Genomic DNA, 21,060 nt, shown 5'->3' with positions numbered 1-21,060 from the left:
CTTCTTGTTCCTCCCTTAATCAGATTTTCAGAGGGCTGGCTTCCCAGGTCGCAGAGTGGCAACTCCTTTAGAGTGGGAAGGAGAAAGGGGAAGACATTGCAGGGACTCCACAAGCAAGTCAGGGGAGTGGGGAGCTCCTTTGGCAGGGCAACTTAGAGATGAGGAAAGAGTTGAGGGACATTTGCAAATGAGATGCGGAGGGCTCCAGCAGAAGGGGGGAAGCTTTGGAAAAGTCAATCATAAGAGTTATGACTCTCAAGGTTTTAGTGTCAGTAGGAACAATTGAGAGGTGTCTTTGTGAGACAGAGAGAGGAGTACAAAGAATTCTGGTAGTGGTTGCTTTTGAAGAACGGGTGGTGGTAGTAGACTTCTGGAACAGTTTTGTTTTGTCTGTGTGGGTATTTATCTCCCATGCCATCTTGCTTACTTTCTTCCATAATTCTCTAGAGAAGTTCTGCTCAGTACATTGGAGACCTCCCTGTGATATTTCTAACATTTTATATATACTAGTATAGTACTATCTGGTAAGACTTTAGGATCATTTATTGGCAAATTACTTGTTGCCTGCACGAAGAGCAATGGATTCATATCATCTTATTCTCAAGAGAATTATGCTATATCTTTTATGACCCCTTATCTTCCTACTCCTATGTACCTCCTTAGGTCTTTAGTACATATATATATATATATATATATATGCCAATTGTATTCCAATTTTATATTATATAAATATACCTTAAATTTTAAGCAACTTAGTAATAGAACATTAATCATAATTCATTTCAATAACAATAATAAATTCTTTGAAAACAAGACACTTAGAGCATACTTGGTTCTTCAGAACAGTAATGTTATTAATCAGCTGAGTAATCCATATTAATCAGCCCTGCCTAGCAGTAAAATTATTAATCAGCTTGATGATCTAAGCAATTTTCCAAGGAAATAAACCTGCCTTGAATTTAGTAAGTGATAATGGAAGATTTTTTTTAAAGGAAGAAGTAGCTATTCAAAGGAATTTTACCTCTACCTTAGCAAAACTCTGTCTTTCACTGCTGACAGAATGTAGAGCATGATACTATCTTAAGGCAAACAAACGCTTCTTTTAATTTCTCCCATCTTTGTGCACCCTCGGAGATTGTCAGAAGTGAGAGTAGTGGAGCTGTAACATCGATCACTCGGGTTGCTCAGGTTGATCTGACTTGCCAAGGAGGTGTTCTCTTCCTTCCTTTCCACTCTATGTGAGGCCCTTCTGAAGCTGCACTCCTGCCTTCTCTGATGGGGGATATACAAGGAGCTGCACCCCTTTGTGAGAACAAATTCCCAGGTGGTAGTGGAGAGAATTCCATATTTTAGAATGAATCCCACAACCTCCACCCCAATGTAGAAGCAAAACATTTAAGACTGGTGAACTGTACTTTCAGGTGGGCTTAGGGTGTAGACAAAGCACCAATTCAATTTGGTCACTTTGGTCAATGTAGTACAGTTAAACCAGTTGGAAATTCATCTGCCCTATCCATAAAAGCAATCACAGCTGTTTGACTTGAATTTTTTACTTTTCAGCTCATTGTGGGGAAAACAATTTCTCTAAATTTGACATGTGAACAACAAAATTTCAAATGTATATGAATAGATCTTATAAACCAGTGGAAGTAAATTGAAAAATAGGAGGAAAGTTGGGACTAAAGAAAGATAAGAGCTTAAACTTTGAATCATCTTCCCCTCATGGAGTGCTATCAGTATAGTGATCTTTTCACAGGTGATTATAACGGGTGTCCCACATAATCTGTGTTTTAATTGTTAGATGATATCAAATATATTTTATAATATTGCATAAATTTGCTTTGCTTCAAAATAAATCAGGGACCCTGGGACATAATGTTTATATATAATAATGCTTTCTTCCATTTCCAAAAATGATAAGAGGAAGCAGTGGAAAGCATGTTCGACTTAACTGAGAAGACACATTCCAGTCTTGGCTTTAGATTACAAGATCAGGGGAGTCATTTAACCTTGATGAGCTTCAGTTCTTTGTTTTAGACAAAGACAAACCAGAAATAGAAATAATGTGCCGTCTACTTCACTGGGCAGTTGTGAAGAAAGCATTTTGGCAAATGTTAAAATCTTGTGTAAATATGACTTATTATAGTGATATGACTCATCCACCGATATGAAGCTTTTTGTTTAGAATTATTTCCCTCCAATATTTATTGTGGATTTTCATTGCTTTATCTATATGGTTTCACTTGTAATAAACGGCAGACACTTCCTAAGATAGCTGTTCAGAATTAAAGCAATATCTCTGTCCTTAGAATATGGCAAAGATAATTTCAGATTAAATATATAACTTTGGCTTTATTAACACCACATCCTAAGCAAATAAAGAAATGAGCCAGAGCCTCAAATCTTGACTAAGATGGTTAGCTTTAAGAAGTAGAGAGCAGCATTAAGAAGTACTATTAATAAAGTACAATAGTAATTAAGAAATAACTAAACATCAGTAGTATAAAAATGACTAAAAGTTGTCTAAAATAATTTAATCATTTACATAAGTGAATGAAAAATGTGGAAAAATATATTTTCTTCACTTGTCTGAGAGGGATAAGAAATATATTTAAAGATAATCCAAAGCATGGCCATACACAAAAGTGCTTCATATACTTGATTGCTTGCACTGAATCCTTAACAAGTTCTCTTTGACACTGGGTATTTTCCATTCTCCTTGTAAAATTTCTGTGTATGTGGCCTAGCAGATGTGAAATATTTAAAACCTCAGGAAAACATGGTAAAGAACCTGCTTAGAGAAGATCACGGGTGTGTAGATTTGGTTGATGACACAGGCTATTGAGTCCTTACAGAGAATTGTTTGTCTTCTGTGTTTCAATGGCTTTAATTCCTCCAAATTGCTCCTTGAATAATAGGAAAAAGGCAATTTGAATTTCAGTGACAGATTGGACATAACAGGTTGCAACTATTAGGTCTAATTTTACCATACTGAGAAATAAAATTGCCTAAACATAAACATCGATCACTGATGCAGTAAATTAATTTGTACAGAAAAAGTAGTTTAACTGCAGTGCACATTAAACATAGAAAATTTTCAAAATTACTGCTCTCTGAATTAATTTGTACACTTGTTTACTTGTTAAAAGCACCACATAAATTCTTTTTCCTTTTTTTCCCTTGTTAAATCACTCAGGGTTTAGATGGAAAAAAAGACAGAAGCATGAAAAATGGCAAAAGAATGGGGAAGTGGGGGTAGCACTTTAAGGAGTTGGGACTCCTTAAAATATTTTTTCTCTTTTTTCCCTTCTGCTATTAGATACTGATTTGCTTCCCTTTTGTTTTTAGACCAATCAGGCATCTGCCCTTTATTAAGTATCCACCATGGGCCAGGCACTACGCTAAGTGGTGCGGATACAAAGAAAGGCAAAAGACCTTCCCCATTTACGTGTGCAGACTATATCTGTATCTCTCTCTATATATATGTATATATGTTGTTCGGTTGTTTCAGTCATGTCAACTCTTTGTGACCCTTTTGGGATTTTCTTGGCAAAGATTACTGGAGTAACATACTGGTAATTTACTAAAGAGATAAAATTGGAGAAATCACTGAAAAGCAAAACACACACACAATGTATGTATGCATTCATATGACAAATTGTAGATAATCAACTAAAGGAAGGCACTAACATCATGTTGGAGTCCAGAAAGGCTTCTGATAGAAAATGATATTTTAACTGAGATCTGAAGGAAACCAGGAAGGCCTAGAGGTAGAGGTGAAGAGGGAGAGAGTTCCAGGCATGAGGGACAGCCAGTGAAAATGTTTAGAGCCAAGGAATGGAGTATCTTGTGCAAGAAGGAACAGCAAGGAGTGTTGATAACATTGCAAACTCACTTAACCAGTTCATAGCCCCTATGAAAGCCATGATTCCTTATGCATTTTTAGCAATAAAAAGTTGATATTTTTTAAAGTGTTGCATTATATTTTAAGGTGCTCACATTTTTTGTAGTACACTTAAGATTACAAAATTCCTTTAACAAAATAAGCCTGTGGGATAAATCATGCAAGTGCTATTATGTCAGCTTTACTGATGAGTAAACTGAGGCTATGAAAAATGCCATGGCTCCTTGCTTATGTTTATACTGTTAGTAAGTGAATCTGGATTTTGATCCTATCTTTATTTTTGGCAATTGTGATAAACAATAATTAGAATAGTTTTGGGCTGTTTCAAGGATATATTGATTCAATTATTAATCCATATAATTTCATACTTTGTTCTGCTATCTGCAAACTATCATCTGAGAGATGTGCCTGGGCTTCTGATAGATAAAATGGTTGTAAGCACACAGTTGATACACACAGATATTTAACATATATATGGCAAGATCATATAGATATAGATAGATCTATAGATGTAGATCCATGTAGAAAAGGCAGGCTCATAGGGCAGAGGTCAAGAGCAAGCATTTTATTTTATATATGAGGAAACTGGGTCTCACCTGGCTAAGTGGCTTTCCCAACATCATTGTAGTAAAGCTTGAACTCCAGTTTTACTGACTCTGTGGCTTTCCTTATGTCTTCAATGGCATATTGCTTATTTCATTATTATTATTAACCATGATGGTAATTCGCATTTAAATGGCTGCCATAGTCATGTCCTCTATATACAAGGTAGGCAATGCAATATTGGTGTCTCTGCTTTACACATCTTTGCTGGCAAAATAATGATAATCATAGTAATAATAATAACTAACTTAAACTTATCTAGTGCTTTAAAGTCCATAAGGATCTTATATCCATTAGCCCATATGATATTTAACATATCCTTGTTACAGAAGAGGTATTACTTTCCCAGTTTTACAACTATGGAAACTGAGATTCAGTACCATTAAATGCCTTCCCCCTTTACACACACACACACACACACACACACACACACACACACACACAGAGTATCCCATTTAGATATTTTTCTTCCTTATTTCAGATCAGTTATTTACTATACCACTTTGTTTCTCATAATTAGATTTCTTTTAGTGTCATAAATTTAGTATTCACATAAACTCAGTCTTTTAAATATTTTTACCAGCTAGGTAGTAAAGAGGATAGTGCTCTGTGCTTAGAGCAAAGAAGACCTAAGTTCAACTCATCCCTTAGATGCTCAGTGGCTTTGTGTTGCTAGGAAAAGGGCTTAACCTCTCAGCCTCAGTTTCTTCATCCATAAAATGAGATAGTTGGATTTGATGGTTTATATGACTCTTTCTAGTATTAAATCTATGATTCTTAAAAATACTACATGCTCATTTGAAACAATGACATGCTCTGTACTGGGGAACAAGCAACCTGTTTCTGTATATCATATAATTTTTATAAAGTGACCCAAGTGGTCATCCTTCTGTAATCATATTATTAGTCATATATAATAAAGCACGGATAACATTTCTAGATTATTCAAGCCACTATGGACTTGGTGCTGCCAATGTGGTTCAATCTGATACTATCTACTGCCTACAGTTTTCAAGGACAGTGGTTCAATTCAAATACAATTCTGATAAGTGGCAGGTTTTCGTGTCTTTAATGCCTTGACAAGGGCATCACTCTCAGGAGAGGGAGGTGAAACCATTTGGAAGAGGATTCCTTCCCAGCTTCTTTGTGCTGACACACCAAGATAATGGACAATTAAGAGAAACTTCACTGCAGGTGAAAGCATAGGGTTATCACTAATATAAAGGAGCCCATGGGGTGTTGGGATGGGAAGGGCAAGAGGAATGGGAATTTTTTTAAAAGCATATAAAACACAGATGAGATACCTAATAACTGCTTAAAGTTTGCCTTTTAAAAAAACAACATGATAACAGTGAATGATCTGAGCTTTCAGTGTTACCCAGAAATAACTTTTGTTCTTCTAACTTAAGGGTATGGTGTGTTGCATTTGACACAAAATATTACAGAACACTTTCCACTTTGTCTGGTTTATGTCTTCTATTCTATCAGTAAAAACCCCCATGGCCCTAATGGACATTAAATGAACTTTAAGGGTGTTAGTTAATGTAGATTTTAGATCTGATTGACACTTAAGATTCTAAGGGTAGTAATAATAATCTTTATTGTATTTGACATCTCTAGAACACCTTACCATTAATATTTGACTTTGGTCCTTACTTAATATATAGTGTGGATATGATAATTCCATCTTTATAAATGAGGAAACTGAGGCAAGGTAGAATTAAATGGTTTTTCTGAGATCTAACAAGTGATAAATGTCAGGGTTGAGATTCAAATTCAGGCCTTTGCCATGGTCCCCCCACCCCTATCTTGCCAACTAAGGGACCCTAAATACACTGACCCTTCATGGCATTTTCTTGAATACTGTTGTACATCATTTGAGACATATTTGAGACATATTCTGAGTTATACCTATTGTTAGTTTTTAGGGCTGCCTTCAGCTATCACACAGATTCCAAGGAGAGAGTGTCTTTACTTTCTTTCCCTTTGATTACTGTCCCTATGTGCCTCCTGGTGGTGTTTTTGGTTTTCCTCTAGTTATGCACAGCTTCTGTATGTAGTAAGAGCTTAATAAATGCTTATTGGCTTGAGATCATGGGTGTGAGGTAGGAAGAAGGGGTACGGGTTGTGCCATGGCAAAATCAGAACAGCATAAATCATTCCTAAGAACATGCAAGTAGGTTAGCTGAGAATCGGTGCGACAATTACCTTCCTATGCTTATCCTTTGAACCTAGGATAATGCTGAGGTGTGGTGATTAATTTATTGTGGGGGGCAAGGCTCAGGGGGAGGGGACTGCATGTTAAATCTTCTAGTGTTTCTTAAAGGTGATGCCACACAATGGTACTAAACTGAATGTAGACCAACTTAACTGATTTTCTTCTGCCTTAAACTTTCATTTTCCGTAACAGCCTGAAACTCTCAATATAGCATATTGCTTCTGATAAGTATGGGTTCCCCTCATCCTGAAAAGATGTGTCTGATAAGATGACTTTTAAGAGATAGACAGACCTACGAGAGAGAGAGACAGAGAGAGAGAGAGAGAGAGAGAGAGAGAGAGAGAGAGAGAGACAGAGAGAGACAGAGAGAGACAGAGACAGAGAGACAGAGAGACAGAGAGACAGAGAGAGAGACAGAGAGAGAGAGAGAGAGAGAGAGAGAGAGAGAGAGAGAGAGAGAGAGAGAGAGACAGAGAGAGAGAGAGAGAGAGAGAGAGAGAGAAGAGAGAGAGAGAGCGAGAGAAGAGAGAGAGAGAGACAGAGAGAGAGACAGAGAGAGAGAGACAGAGAGAGGGAGAGAGACAGAGAGAGAGAGAGAGAGAGACAGAGAGAGAGACAGAGACAGAGAGAGGGAGAGAGAGTGAGAGAGAGAGAGAGAGAGAGAGAGAGAGAGAGAGACAGAGAGAGACAGAAAGAGAGAGAGAGACAGAGAGAGACACAGAGAGAGAGAGGAGGGGAAATGGGACAGGGAGAGGGGGGTGGGAGAGACAGAAAAAGTATGTTAACTGCTTTGACTGTAAAATACCCCCTGGTAGCCAGAGATAAGACACCTTCAGCTGCTCAGAAGGCCTTAGACAGGATGTAAATGAAGCCAATAAAAAATCATTTGAGATCCAGCCATTTTTCTACTCTTCTCTTATTTCCAGCCCTGACAGCAAAAGGCTTAATTTATTATATTGCATACCACACTTACAAGCTGAGCTGAGGAAGTTGCAGAGGGCTGTTTTAGATAGCAGCCTCTACAAAGAACAAGATATCTAAATTTCTAGAGAGGGCTGAACTTCAGACTTTTAATCAGTAGTTCTAGCTGGAAGGCTTTGGCCTTCCTGAGCGGAAATAGTGTGTAAGAAAAGGAAAGTCCTCTTGATTGTAAAATTATCCTCTGTCTTCCCCTACTTGCATTTATCCATTTGTTTTTATTTAATTAGTTACTTATAGTCTGTCTCAATGAGTTATAGGGGTTCAGGTAATTGTCTAAAATTAATTGAAAAGTTTATTCAAAGTAAAATTAAACATATAGACAGAAAATAAAATAAACCTCAAACAGGAGTTTCAGGGGCACAATATAATATATCCACCATTCACTCAGTTGAATTTACTAATGTTCTTTCATTTTTTCTGCTTCTCATGAAACAGTAATTTGTATAATTCTTTATGCACTTAATGCTATATGTAATGAAAAAGATATTGGTCTTCTCTACAACCTCATAATTCCAAACTGAACAAATTTAAACTCTAGAAAGAATAGACACTTCCAATAACAAAACAAAAACACAGTAAAAGAAAAAATATACACACTGGCATTAAATTGAAAATGGGATGAACATGTTAATTGCAGTGTTGAGCATCAATCATTTGGATGCTAGCAGTAGTAAGTAGGGATGGGGGGAAACTGAAGGAACGATCAATTTAGTCAGGGTGCTTCATGGAAGCATGGGGATTTTGGGGACTTTTCAAAGGAAGGAGATGAAATCCTTCATGACATTCATTCTCTTTATATGGCAAATGTGAGAAAGTTTGGAGTAAGGAATTGGCAAAGTGGGGGAAAAACTCATAACAGAGTATAAAAGCATCATAGTAGCTAAAGGACTCCAGGTAAAGTGGGGTAACTTTGTTCAGAGTAAAGATTAAGGCATTTGATATTAATACTTTAGGACTTCAGTGAACCAATCAGCAAAATGCCTTTCATTGCTACTTAAATCCTTATAAACTATGTTGTGAATGGTAGTCACCTGGCACATGAGCTATGCATTCTGTATAGTTAAGAATTTCTTGAGGGGCGGCTGGGTAGCTCAGAGATGGGAGGTCCTAGGTTCAAATCTGGCCTCATACACCTCCCATCTGTGTGACCCTGGGCAAGTCACTTAACCCCCATTGCCCAGCCCTTACCACTCTTCTGCCTTGGAGCCAATTCATAGTATTGATTCCAAGACGGAATGTAAGAGTTAAAAAAAAAAAAAGAATTTATTCAATGGCCTCATTTATTTTGGTACCTGATCAAGATGACTATTTCCACTGCAGATTCATAGCAATAGGTGCCTTCTCATCCTATGGGAGTTTTGGCCAGATTCTTAAGAAGATGTACGTAGGGCTCTCCTCCAGTTCTCTTTTATGTCTTCTAGGTACTAGGAACCCTTCAGGCTCTCTTTCCTTCCGTGAATATTTTCTTTTGCTAGGTGAATGGGCCACCTCTTTTTCTGCTTATATATTTCCTGGAAGATGTCCTAAAGGTTTACATTGAGCCTATTGCAGAAGGTTGTAACCTCGCCTTCAGGAGCCTTCATAGATTTGATTTGGTAAAGATTAGAGTGTTCCAAGATTGGCAAATAGACAGCACCACCCAGAGAAAATTTGGGTTTAAAAGATGATTTTTTTTCATGCCAGGAAGCAGCTTGGGATCATCAGAAACACTGTGCAATTTCCCAAATTACAATACAGCCTGCTGTCTTCCTTCTATTCAGTTCTAGGCCCAGCTCATTGTCCATCTGCAGTTCTTATCCTAGATATGTGTATTGAGGTACTAAATCAGTGGACTCACCTTCCATCTGCAAATCATAGTCTACATAACAGATATTTTTCATCCATTTGGTCCTTCCTCCATGGGTTATCAGGCTGACCTCTCTCATTGAGAGGCTCAGTTATGTCCTGGGGCTTGAAATATTCAGGGAAGCATCCTCTGTAAACAATAACATGTTTTGCCATCTATAGAGAATCTCTCTCTCCCCTTTCTTGACAGTGGAGAATACTTTTGGCAAACATAGATGTTCTTGCCTTGTACCTTAACATCAGAAATCAGAAGATTTTGAACAATGCTATCTCTGTGTCTGCATCTATCCAGGAATCGTGCATAATCTTAACATATTTATGAGATGCTACTTGGAAGAAAGATTTTAAGGTTTCACTTTATTTTCAGTTTGTTTTTAAATTAAAAAGAATCTGTCATTAAACATACCAAAAAAAGCATTTCCATATACATACAGCAGGATACAAATATTCACTTTGCTTGTTTTTTAAAGATATATTTAATAAATTCTACATTCCTTTCAAAACTGTCCTGCTTATCTCTCCTTCTCTCTTAGCTTCCCTCTGTTTTCTTCTGTGCATTTTCCCAGATGTTTCAATGGCTTCCCCTTTCTTTGGCATTACTATTGCTAATCCCCAATCCATGTCCCCAAAGGAAGGAAGGCAGGAAGGAAGGAAGGTCCAACCAAATCTCCTCAGTGGCCATATCCAAATATGGGTTCTTTTTTGCACCTTTTGTCTGTCATCTCTTTGCTAGGAGGTCGGTTTTAAGCTTCATTATATATCTTCTGGGGACATGATTGATCACTGAATTGACTAAATTCTGAAATTATTCTGTTTTTTTTTTTTACAATATTATGATCCTGGTTAAATTGTTCTGTTTCTACTCACTTTATTCCACATCAGTTCATACTATCCAGGATTCTCTGAAATCAAGTCTTTTATCATTTCTTACAGCACAATAACATTCCCTTTCATTTTAAGTACTACAATTTGTTTAGCAATTCCCAATTATTAAAAAGGCAATTTACGGTGCCTTTCCCTTCTTCCCTTTTATTTTCCTTTCTCTTTCCTTTATATAGTCCTTTAAGGATTGTAAAGCACTTTTACAAAATTTACCTTACTTTAGCCTTACAACAATCCTGGGAGGTAGGTGCTATTATTCTTGTTTTTTAACAGTTAAAGAAACTGAGGCAGACAGCAGTTACTTAGGACCATATAGCTAGGAAATGTTTGAGGTTGCATTAGAACTCAATTCTTCCTGACTCCAGATCAAATGCTCTTTCCACTGTATTTTCTTTTGACTTACAGATGTACCTGTTTGTTTCTCCAGAAAAATGCAAATACCTTAAGGGGAAAACTTTTAATTTTTCTTTTTGTGTACATCCAACTAATAGAAACTTAATAAATGCTTGTGTAGTGATAATACTGGTCTCACTTTCTCCAAATGAAACCTGATACATCTCCTCCTTAAGCTTCATCATTGTGGTGTTCTTACCTTGGGGTCTGTCAACGTTGTGTTTGCTCTCTTTTGTAATCCTATATACTTTATTTCATGAATTTTAAAGCATTCCTCTGGAAGGATGCATAGCTTGCCAAAAGGGATCATGACAAAAGAGTTAAGAACTGCTGTTGGAGGGGTACCTGAGAGTTTTGGGGGATGTCTCTGATGGCATTGACTCTGGGCCCATTCTAGTTTGTTCTCTACACTATTAGCCACCACTGATTAATGCCCCATTTCTATTTAACCATATAACTTCAATTAGCTTTCACGAAAGACTGATTATTGAAAATATATAGCAAGAACAGGAGATAAATATTTGGGGCCACATTTTCCCCACCCTATACAACCTTACTCCTTCATGAGAGTGGATTTAAATTTAATGCTGTTTCTTCGTAGCATTTGACCTACCAATTCACTTCCAAATGAGGCAAAAGCCATAGATGGATGCATCTCATATCTGATTGCTGCTGGGATAGGTCAAGCAAGTTACTCAGGACTTTGTTCCTCACTGTATGACTCCCCCCAGAATTTTGGCTTAGATTTCAGCTTCTGGACTCCGGGAACTTTGGGAAAACTAAGAAGTCTCTTTGATCTTCAATTTCCTCATCTTGAAAATGAGGACTTGAACAAGATCTCCAATTGTCTTTTTCAGGTCTCAAATGTCCATTTCATTGGATATTGTAAGAAAATGGTATTAATAACATGAATTTCCTTTCCTCCTGTGCATTTTAACCATACCCATTTATGTTATATCCATTAGGATATTAAAGTCAGACTTTCATGGGGCTCGAGTAGATCAGATTACAATATGTCAAATGGAATCAGTGCTGATTTTTGCCTGTTTAAATAGGTCTTTGGAGAAAAACATTGAAATCTCAAGTGGGAAGAAGTTATACTAAAGATCATTAATCTGTACTCTTTTTTTAAATAATCAGATCGAGCCAGTTGGTATCACAGTGTCTGTGACTTTATGTGGGTGAGGGATAAAAACCGACACCTAAACTTTGGTACTGTTTGTGGACTTCATGCGATGGTGTCTTGGGAGCAGATGCTAGTACAAGTATAAATAACTCTATTTGACCTTTTCAGGTCTATATTTTATACTTTCAAGTGGAGAAAGGGGGCTTCATATTTCCTAGCATAGCACCAGCACATAGTTGACAAATGTCTGTTATAAACGAATGAATGACTTGCTAAATTCTTGTTCACAATTTTCACTGGTTGCCTATTAAGGACTGGTGTCAATGCCTACTGGTGTCGCTCCAGCCGTCCCTTGTAAAAAAGGAGATGAGCACATTCCTTTCAATTGGATATTTAGTGAACTCTCCAACCCCATTTCTCCTTCTCCTGTGTTTTCAGACTATGGCAAAAGGCTTACGCATGAATAGTATTAAACATATGAACCAGGCAGAGATTCTTTATCCTCTTCCCAATAAGCAGGAGAATTGAGCCTTGTTTGTTTGAGGGAAGGGAAAAGAAGGCAAGGGAATGGTACCAGTGGTGTGCTAGGCACAGTGCTAAATACTTTCTTAATATGATCCCTTTCAATCCTCCCCCAGCCCTGGGAGGTAGATGTTATTATTCTCCTCATTTTCAGTTGAGGAAAGTAACTCAAAAAGAGACTGAGTGATTTACCCAGTCTCCTAGCTGTATGTGTATGAAGATGCTTTTGGATTTACATTTTTCTGATTATAGGCCCTGTGCTCTGTCTACTGAACCATCTTGATTTTTTCATTTTTATCACATGCAAATCTTATCATTTAAACGTTTTTGATGAAGGGAAAATTGGTCCTTCATATAGATATCAGAGTTTCCATTTTTGTTTTGTCATTCTCATTCTGTACTAAATTCATTAAAACACAACCTCTTTGAGATGCATTTCTTTTCTTTTACTAAAAAGGTCATAAAATCAACCCTAAAGAGGTGTTGAGAAGTTTAATTTAGAAAGAACTAGAGGAAGCTAGGTGGCTCAGTGGATAGAAAGTCAGCCTGGGTTCCAAGCTGTCCTCAAGATACTTACTTGCTTTGTGACCCTGGGCAAGTCACTTAATCTCAGTTGCCTATCTCTTACTGCCCTTCTGTCTTGGAGCCAATACTTAGTATTGATTCAAAGATAAAAGGTAAGGGTTTAAAAAAAAAGAAAGAAGGAGCTAGGTGGCAATTTGTTCCTACAAAGCCCCAAGCTAATACTTTTAACATTTTTGTAGCAAAGAAATGTCCCACAATGTTTGAGAAATCATTTTGTCATCAATCTAATTCATGGTTATTTCTTGAGATGAATGAAATCCATGAATGTCCATAGCCTCTTTTAGATAATAGTTACACCAAATATATCATCAGAGCCCTTAACAAGTTAGCCCCATAGAGAGATGAAAGTTAGTTACTTTAGATGAGATTACTAATAAATAGTGAATTGATCAAATGAGAAGTATTAGGGGAAAAGAGCAGCAGTGAAGACTTTGGGAAATTTACAAAATGCATATTAGTTCCCTTACTGGGAGCTGACTGTGAAAGTCTTTTCTTTGATTTCATTTTGCTCTTTTGTTGGTTAACCTAATTATAACTTTTAATCCAAAGAAGTTTGTTGGATCCATTTAGACTTTCCATTTGACCCCTTTATTTCCAAGAGGACTACTGCTGCTATGACAAGACATTCTCTTTTGGAAAAGTAGAGTAACAGTCCTGAAAAATGCCAGGAATGGCTGTCATTGTTGTGGTGGTGCTGGTGACAAGAGTAACAGGAAATGAAGAATGGTTACTTTCCCTAGTTGTCTGTGGTAGCCTTTTCTACATTAGCAAACTGTATTTATCACTTTGCTTCAGAATGAATCCACAGGGGCTACTAATTGGTCATTAATTAATTTTTAGCCCTTTCAACACCTCTACATCCTCTAGGGGTTTTGCCTGTAATGGAGTATATAGCATGGCCTTTTCTAAGCCGCTGAAAATTTGTGTCAGCTTTACTGTTGCCTTGGATACACAGAGGTCAAATTCTGTTGCAGCCAATACCATTCCATTAGAATCTCTATATAACAAAATTTCTCAGGTCTCAAGTGATGACTTACTTGGTGGAACAAAATTCAATACAACAAAATTCCAATACAAAGGAAGATTTTTGTTTGTTTCTAGAAGTCCATTTCACTGGGATTTGTCCTGAGTGACTCATATATTTGGTTGCTTTTGGTAACCTTTTATAGAATAAAACTTTGTACAGGTTTGTGGTTTTGCTTTTTTGTTTTGTTGGGTTTTTGGTGACACCTGAAGGTAGATTTAAATGCTAAAAATTTGGACCATTCTCACCTTAGAAGAATTGTGCATGAGGTATATCAATCCACCATCAGACCTGAACACAATATATTCTAAGAAAAGATAGATTTAAAATCATCAGTAGCAGAAAGGAAGTTGTAGTACGTGAAAATTTTAATGCATGCTTTACAGGAACTGTGATTGTTTTTTCAGAGCAGACTAAGTATAAGTTTGAAGTATATCAAATGCCAGTTTAAAAACTTTCCAGACAAGTAAAATGCTTGATAAGAATAGGGCCAGGTGGCAGCCGCATAGGGAAGGGTAATTTCTATCAAAGGCAAGCGGATAGAAATTTTGTGATCGCTGGTAGAGTTAGAGAACAACAGTATTTGTAGCTGCTTTAGAACCAGTTCAGCGGTGATAGATTAGTTATGTCAGTGCCTTTTGGAAGGCAGTGTATAACTGCTACTGAAATCATTCATTCGACAGTTATTAAGTGTGCAGAACCCTGTGCTACAGGCCAAAAGAGATGGAGTTTGGAGAAGATGCCCCATTCCTGCATTCATGGATTTTATGCTTCTGTAGGTATACAGGGTAGGACAACCTGGTGGTAAGAGTGGCTAGAGCACTCCCTGGAGTCAGATCAAAGATCCGAGTTCAAATGTGGCCTCAAACACTTTCTAGCTGTGTGACCCTGGGCAATTCACTTAACCCTGGTTGCCTCAATTTCCTCATTCATTAGAAGAGCTGAAAAAGGAAATGGCAAACCTTTCCAGAATTTTTGACTAGAAATTCCCAAATGGGGTGAGGAAGAGTTGAACCCAGCTAAAATGAATGAACAGTGAAAAAGGGTGGAGGAAATATCATGCAAACATAGGTAAAGATAAAACACAAGGTTTTATAAGTGCATTTGGGAGAGGTAGAAAAAGTAGTATTTTAATGGGTCTAAAGAGAAAGATAATTATCATACTATTTTTAGGATATATTGGGTGTGTGGTTTTTTTTTTTGCTGTTCTTATGAAAAAAAGAATGGCATTTGAGGGATCAAATATAAATCTTCATTTCTTTGTATGGACTTTTAAAAAAGTCCTCTATTCTGTCTTAGAATCAATACTAAATATCAGTTACAAGGCAGAAGAGTAGTAAGGGCTAGGCAGTTAATTGGGGTTAAGTGATTTGCCCAGGGTCACACAGCTAGGAAAGGTCTGAGGCCACATTTGAACCCAGGCCCTCCCATCTCCAGGCCTAACTCTATTTTACTGTGCTACTTAGCTGAACGTTTGGACTTTCTTTTGTATGTACTGCTAGTAATAATCTCTGATTCTTATTTAGTAGCAAGAAAAATGCATATACTCTTCTGCTGCTCAAGTATTAAAAACACTATATTCTCTATATTCATTATCTTATTTGAACCTCATAACAATCTTGTGAGTTAAGTAGTACACATATCCTTATTCCCATTTCACAGATAAGGAAACTAAAACTGAAAAGCTCCTTTGCCTGTGTCACAGAGTGTGACTAGAACTCGAGTCCTGTGACTCCAAGACTCATGTTTCTTTCACTGTATCAGCTAGCTTCCCAGGGTGAAAGAGCCTGAGATGGAAAAATATCTCTATAGCACGAATAGCAGCATGAAACCAGCGGTAAATGTGTCAGTTCAATTATTTGTCACTTCCATAGTCATCAAATAAAGGAATTCTGCAAACAGGGTATAGGATGCAGGCTTTTCAGTGAGAATAACTCACGTCAGAGTAGCAGTTTGCCTCAGAAAACTGACTCCAGTCAGCAGTGTGTCCCTCCCTGGGCACACAGCTAGCGGGTGCCAGACCTGAGATTTGAATCCAGGCTTCCCAGTTCCCAAGTTCTACACTTTCCAGAACAACATATTGAAAACTCCGAGTCTGGTGCTTATCAGTCAACCAGCCAATCCATCAGCAAACATTTATGAGATGCCTACTATATGCCAGGCAGTTTCCTTAGCTGTGTGTCAGGGTGGTTTCAAAGAAAAAAAAGAAAGGAAAGAAATAGTGCCAACCCCAAACAATTGGAAACTACTTTTCCTTCTCTCTGGCTTTCAGAAGCACATCGTGATTTCCTTAAATGAATTGGATGATGACTGCTCTCTAACTGGTTTCACATCAGCTTTTTCCTCTGATTTGAGAGGTGGAGTTAAATGTGAACTGCTTAAGAATGCACTGTTTTCTATTTAATTTGGCTGGGGAAGATGGAATTCATTGAGCGCCGTCTGTTCAAATGAACTTTAAGCAACAGCAAGCAAAACATTTATACTCCTTTCTACATACATAATAGCGACGTGTCTGGTGAAGGAGCCATAATAGAGCTAAAAGCAGGGGTTACCTTAAGGAAGGAATAGAGGAATGTTCACTATTCATATAGGTTTACCTTACGCATTAATAGTTTTCTACAATACACTGTCTTCCAAAGACAGTGCATTCATATTCTCTCTCTCTCTTTCTCTCTCTCTCTCTCTCTTTTTCTCTCTCTCCCTCTCTCTCACTCACTCTCTCTCTCACTCACTCTGTCTGTCTGTCTCTCTCACTCACTCTCTCTCTTCCCCCTTCCTCTCTCTCCCTCTCTTTTTCTCTCTCTCCCTCTCTCTCACTCACTCACTCTCTCTCTCACTCACTCACTCTGTCTGTCTCTCTCTCTCACTCACTCACTCTCTCTCTTCCCCCCTTCCTCTCTCTCCCTCTCTCTCTTTTTCTCTCTCTCCCTCTCTCTCTCTCACTCCCTCTCTCTCTCACTCACTCACTCTGTCTGTCTCTCTGTCTCTCTCTCTCACTCCCTCTCTCTCTCACTCACTCACTCTGTCTGTCTCTCTCTCTCACTCACTCACTTTCTCTCTCACTCACTCTCTCTGTCTGTCTCTCTCTCTCTCACTCACTCTCTCTTCCCCCTTCCTCTCTCTCCCTCTCTCTCTCTCACTCCCTCTCTCTCTCACTCACTCACTCTGTCTGTCTGTCTCTCTCTCTCACTCACTCACTTTCTCTCTCACTCACTCTCTCTGTCTGTCTCTCTCTCTCACTCACTCTCTCTCTTCCCCCCTTCCTCTCTCTCCCTCTCTCTCTTTTTCTCTCTCTCCCTCTCTCTCTCTCACTCCCTCTCTCTCTCGCTCACTCACTCTGTCTGTCTGTCTGTCTCTCTCTCACTCCCTCTCTCTCTCACTCACTCACTCTGTCTGTCTGTCTCTATCTCTCTCTCTCTCACTCCCTCTCTCTCTCACTCACTCACTCTGTCTGTCTCTCTCTCTCACTCACTCACTTTCTCTCTCACTCACTCTCTCTGTCTGTCTCTCTCTCTCTCACTCACTCTCTCTCTTCCCCCCTTCCTCTCTCTCCCTCTCTCTCTTTTTCTCTCTCTCCCTCTCTCTCTCTCACTCCCTCTCTCTCTCACTCACTCATTCTGTCTGTCTGTCTGTCTGTCTCTCTCACTCCCTCTCTCTCGCACTCACTCACTCTGTCTGTCTGTCTCTATCTCTCTCTCTCACTCCCTCTCTCTCTCACTCACTCACTCTGTCTGTCTCTCTCACTCACTCTCTCTCTCACTCCCTCTCTCTCTCACTCCCTCTCTCTCTTCCCCCCTTCCTCTCTCTCCCTCTCTCTCTTTTTCTCTCTCTCCCTCTCTCTCTCTCACTCCCTCTCTCTCTCACTCACTCACTCTGTCTGTCTCTCTCTCACTCACTCACTTTCTCTCTCACTCACTCTCTCTCTCACTCCCTCTCTCTCTCACTCACTCTCTCTCTTCCCCCCTTCCTCTCTCTCCCCCTCTCTCTTTTTCTCTCTCTCCCTCTCTCTCTCTCACTCCCTCTCTCTCTCACTCACTCACTCTGTCTGTCTGTCTCTCTCTCTCTCTCACTCCCTCTCTCTCTCACTCACTCTCTCTCTTCCCCCTTCCTCTCTCTCCCTCTCTTTCTTTTTCTCTCTCTCCCTCTCTCTCTCTCACTCCCTCTCTCTCTCACTCACTCACTCTGTCTGTCTGTCTGTCTCTCTCTCTCACTCACTCACTTTCTCTCTCACTCACCCTGTCTGTCTGTCTCTCTCTTTCTGGGTCTCTTCCTCTTTCTCAAACTCTTCCCAATCTCCCCTCCACCATGCTGTTCTTACCATGAAGCCTTCTTCCAGTTCTCCACTCTACTGAATATAACCTCAGTGTTGATGTATTTAGTAGGTCTTCCCACAGCAGTTGAGAAATATTGGTAGACTTCTAAACATCTGTATATTAGAAATAATTTTAAAAGTTCACATTTCTTATTTGAACGCCCATTGCACAGTGGTTGTTTGGAAGTAGCTAAATAAGTGATAACGCGAATGAGAGATTTTAACAAGGGACCTTTGGTGAAAACTGATATGAAAAAGAAATGTGATAGTTTTTATTATTAAGATAATAGCTTTCCACAAACTATATATATTTCAGTTGAAGATAAATGGAGAAAATTACATAATAATGCATGAGCTTTTGTTTATAGACACTTTTAAGTTTAAGTCTTTCCAGGATTAAAATAGGATATTTCATTTTGTTAGATGACATTCAAAGCGCTCTGATCTAATTGAGATCAGAGTAGCACTGGCGTATTATCATAAATCTTCCCGTGACATATCTATTAAGGAGATATCTCATATTGTTCTTTTTGTACAATGCTTAACTTCCTCATTTAGCATTTGTTCACACCTGTATCGTCCCTTGAGGGTTCTTATCTCCTCTTTAAGGTGGTTCTGTAGCCAATTAGCCAGAGAAGTACTGCAAACTCTATCCAATGTGAAAATAAATATGAAGCAGCTATAATAGGCCTTATAAAATAGAACATTACTCCCAGTCAAGGGGAAGGAAGGAAACACCAAAATTTTAATGTCTGGAACTCTATTTGGGGCTTATACTTCTTGCTTGACATTTATTCTGTTACCTACTGATTTAAATTTGGCTTTGATATTCAATATCTTCCATTGGCTTTTTGGCTAAGGTTTTATGGAGAAATAAGGAATATTTGATGTTATAGGTTTAGCACCAGGGTCGTACATCAAAACATATGTACTGCCCTCAACAGTACCTTTCTGTGATGAATTGAGGAGAAAACCTGTATAATTGGAGACTTGTGAGCACAGTCAGCCTGGCTTTAAGTTCCATGAATTTTTAGAAATCCCCACTTAGTCCTTTTTAATATTGGTGCTTCCAGGGTCCACCTTGGCACCTGTTTATCCCAATGCAAGCATTTATGTCCATGCCATAGAAAACTAATTTCCAGTGGAATCCCCCAAGGGAAAGAAACTTAAATATATCTCTTATCTGTGTGTCTTCACCGGGTGCATGCAGACATCCCCACGGTCATGCACCCAACACATATGAAGTACACTTTTTTGTTTTCATATACTTTTTGTCTAGGGACCCGAGACACATCAACTAATCTTCATTATGCTCCAGAGAACAAGAATGATTATCGTCCTATTGCAGGTAGACAGACCTAGGAAGGGACAGATTAAATGCCTTGGCCAGGTCCCTCTCCCAGCCATTTGTGAAGCTGCGAGAGGACTTCAGGACTAGGAGAACTGGTTCCTTTCATGACGATGGCATCCTCAAGGAAAGGATGGGGTTGGTAGCAATTTCTGGGATTGCCTCGAAAAGTCACTATTGATGTAAATCCTGTCCCTGTTAAGGAAGCCTTGCTGCGGAGCACTTGTACACACATGATACTGAGTCCCCAAAGGCCAGTTAAGAAACTACTCTGCCGTTACAGTGAACTCACTCAGGTAGCAGGAGTATCTCGGCAAGACCGGCTTTCACCGGCTACGCTACATGGGAAGGCTTGGATGTCCTTCCAGCTTCTCCAGATAGCCAGAAAGCTACTTGTAGGCACCTTAAAAATAATTCTAGAGTATCTTACATCACAATGACAAATGTCTTCCATCTTGGAGTTATTAGAGCCACTTGGAGTGTCAGTGGTATTTCAGAGCCATAGAAAGAAGCCAATGGATGAAGGTCCCCATCCTTAGGAAGCTTATGGTGACTAAACTAAACAAGACACTGAAGTTAAAGGAGAATTTATTGATTTAAGTGACCGTTTCCCTTCTCTTCTTTGTTCTTAATTTCATTTTTTTGGCTATTCTTGCTTGCTATTTATATTCAAGTGTCCTGGTATTCCTATCTCACCCTCCCCCTTTTTTCTTTGCTTCTGCCCCCCCAAAGATGGGATTGCAAAAGTGAGTAGGTCATGCAGCCTTTTGATGACTGAGGGCCCTTTTCTTGGATAGCCTGTTAAATCGGTCAGCAGCACCGGTGATAAAATCGCTTCAGATCTGTAACTCTTCATTCAGTACTACCAAGACTGGCACACGAGAAACTGGCGATGTACCACAGAGATGCTTTGTGCTCCTGTGATTTTTTTCCTCCTTTTTTTTTCCCTATGAAATAACTCCTTCTGGTATTACTTCACTTTTCTGCTAGTGAGCACTTTCCCCTATAAATATGACTGCACAGGTGTTGCTCTGCTCCTAACTGAGTTTCCAGCTGTCCTCCTCTAACACAGACCAGGCGAAATCTGTTGTTTAGTCCTATTAGGCAGACTAGAGAACCATCAAGCCTGAGATGGAGGTCTTCCTTGCAGGATATGGCAGTTTTGTTGCCAGGAGATGGTCAGGAAAGCCTGGCTGGCTAACAAAGACAGTCCTTCAGCTGCTGGGTGTAGTTTCAGATTTGCATCCCCTTTGGCAGCGGCACAGAGACTGCTGCAGTGTGGCCAGCCAGCAAAATTAGGAAATAAGGACCTCTTTT

The 21,060-nt window shown here is 38.9% G+C and overlaps 1 protein-coding gene and 1 long non-coding RNA gene across 26 annotated transcripts in view; one reads left to right on the top strand and one right to left on the bottom strand.

Moving 5' to 3' along the window:
* ZNF521 (zinc finger protein 521) overlaps positions 1-21,060 on the top strand; it is a 348,179-nt gene that overhangs the window by 117,362 nt on the left and 209,757 nt on the right. The window lies entirely within an intron of this gene.
* Positions 2,539-20,136, bottom strand: LOC103102477 (uncharacterized). Its single transcript, XR_464745.3, has 4 exons — positions 20,036-20,136; positions 18,402-18,509; positions 4,501-4,714; positions 2,539-2,906 (listed from the first exon to the last, which is right to left on the bottom strand). It is a non-coding gene; the product is annotated as an uncharacterized LOC103102477 (long non-coding RNA).

Source organism: Monodelphis domestica, chromosome 3 (genome assembly GCF_027887165.1).
Source record: "Monodelphis domestica isolate mMonDom1 chromosome 3, mMonDom1.pri, whole genome shotgun sequence".
In the NCBI taxonomy this organism is placed as follows: Eukaryota; Metazoa; Chordata; class Mammalia; order Didelphimorphia; family Didelphidae; genus Monodelphis; species Monodelphis domestica.
The sequence above is the reverse complement of the archived record's forward strand: the minus strand, read 5'-3'. Positions and strand labels throughout refer to the sequence as shown.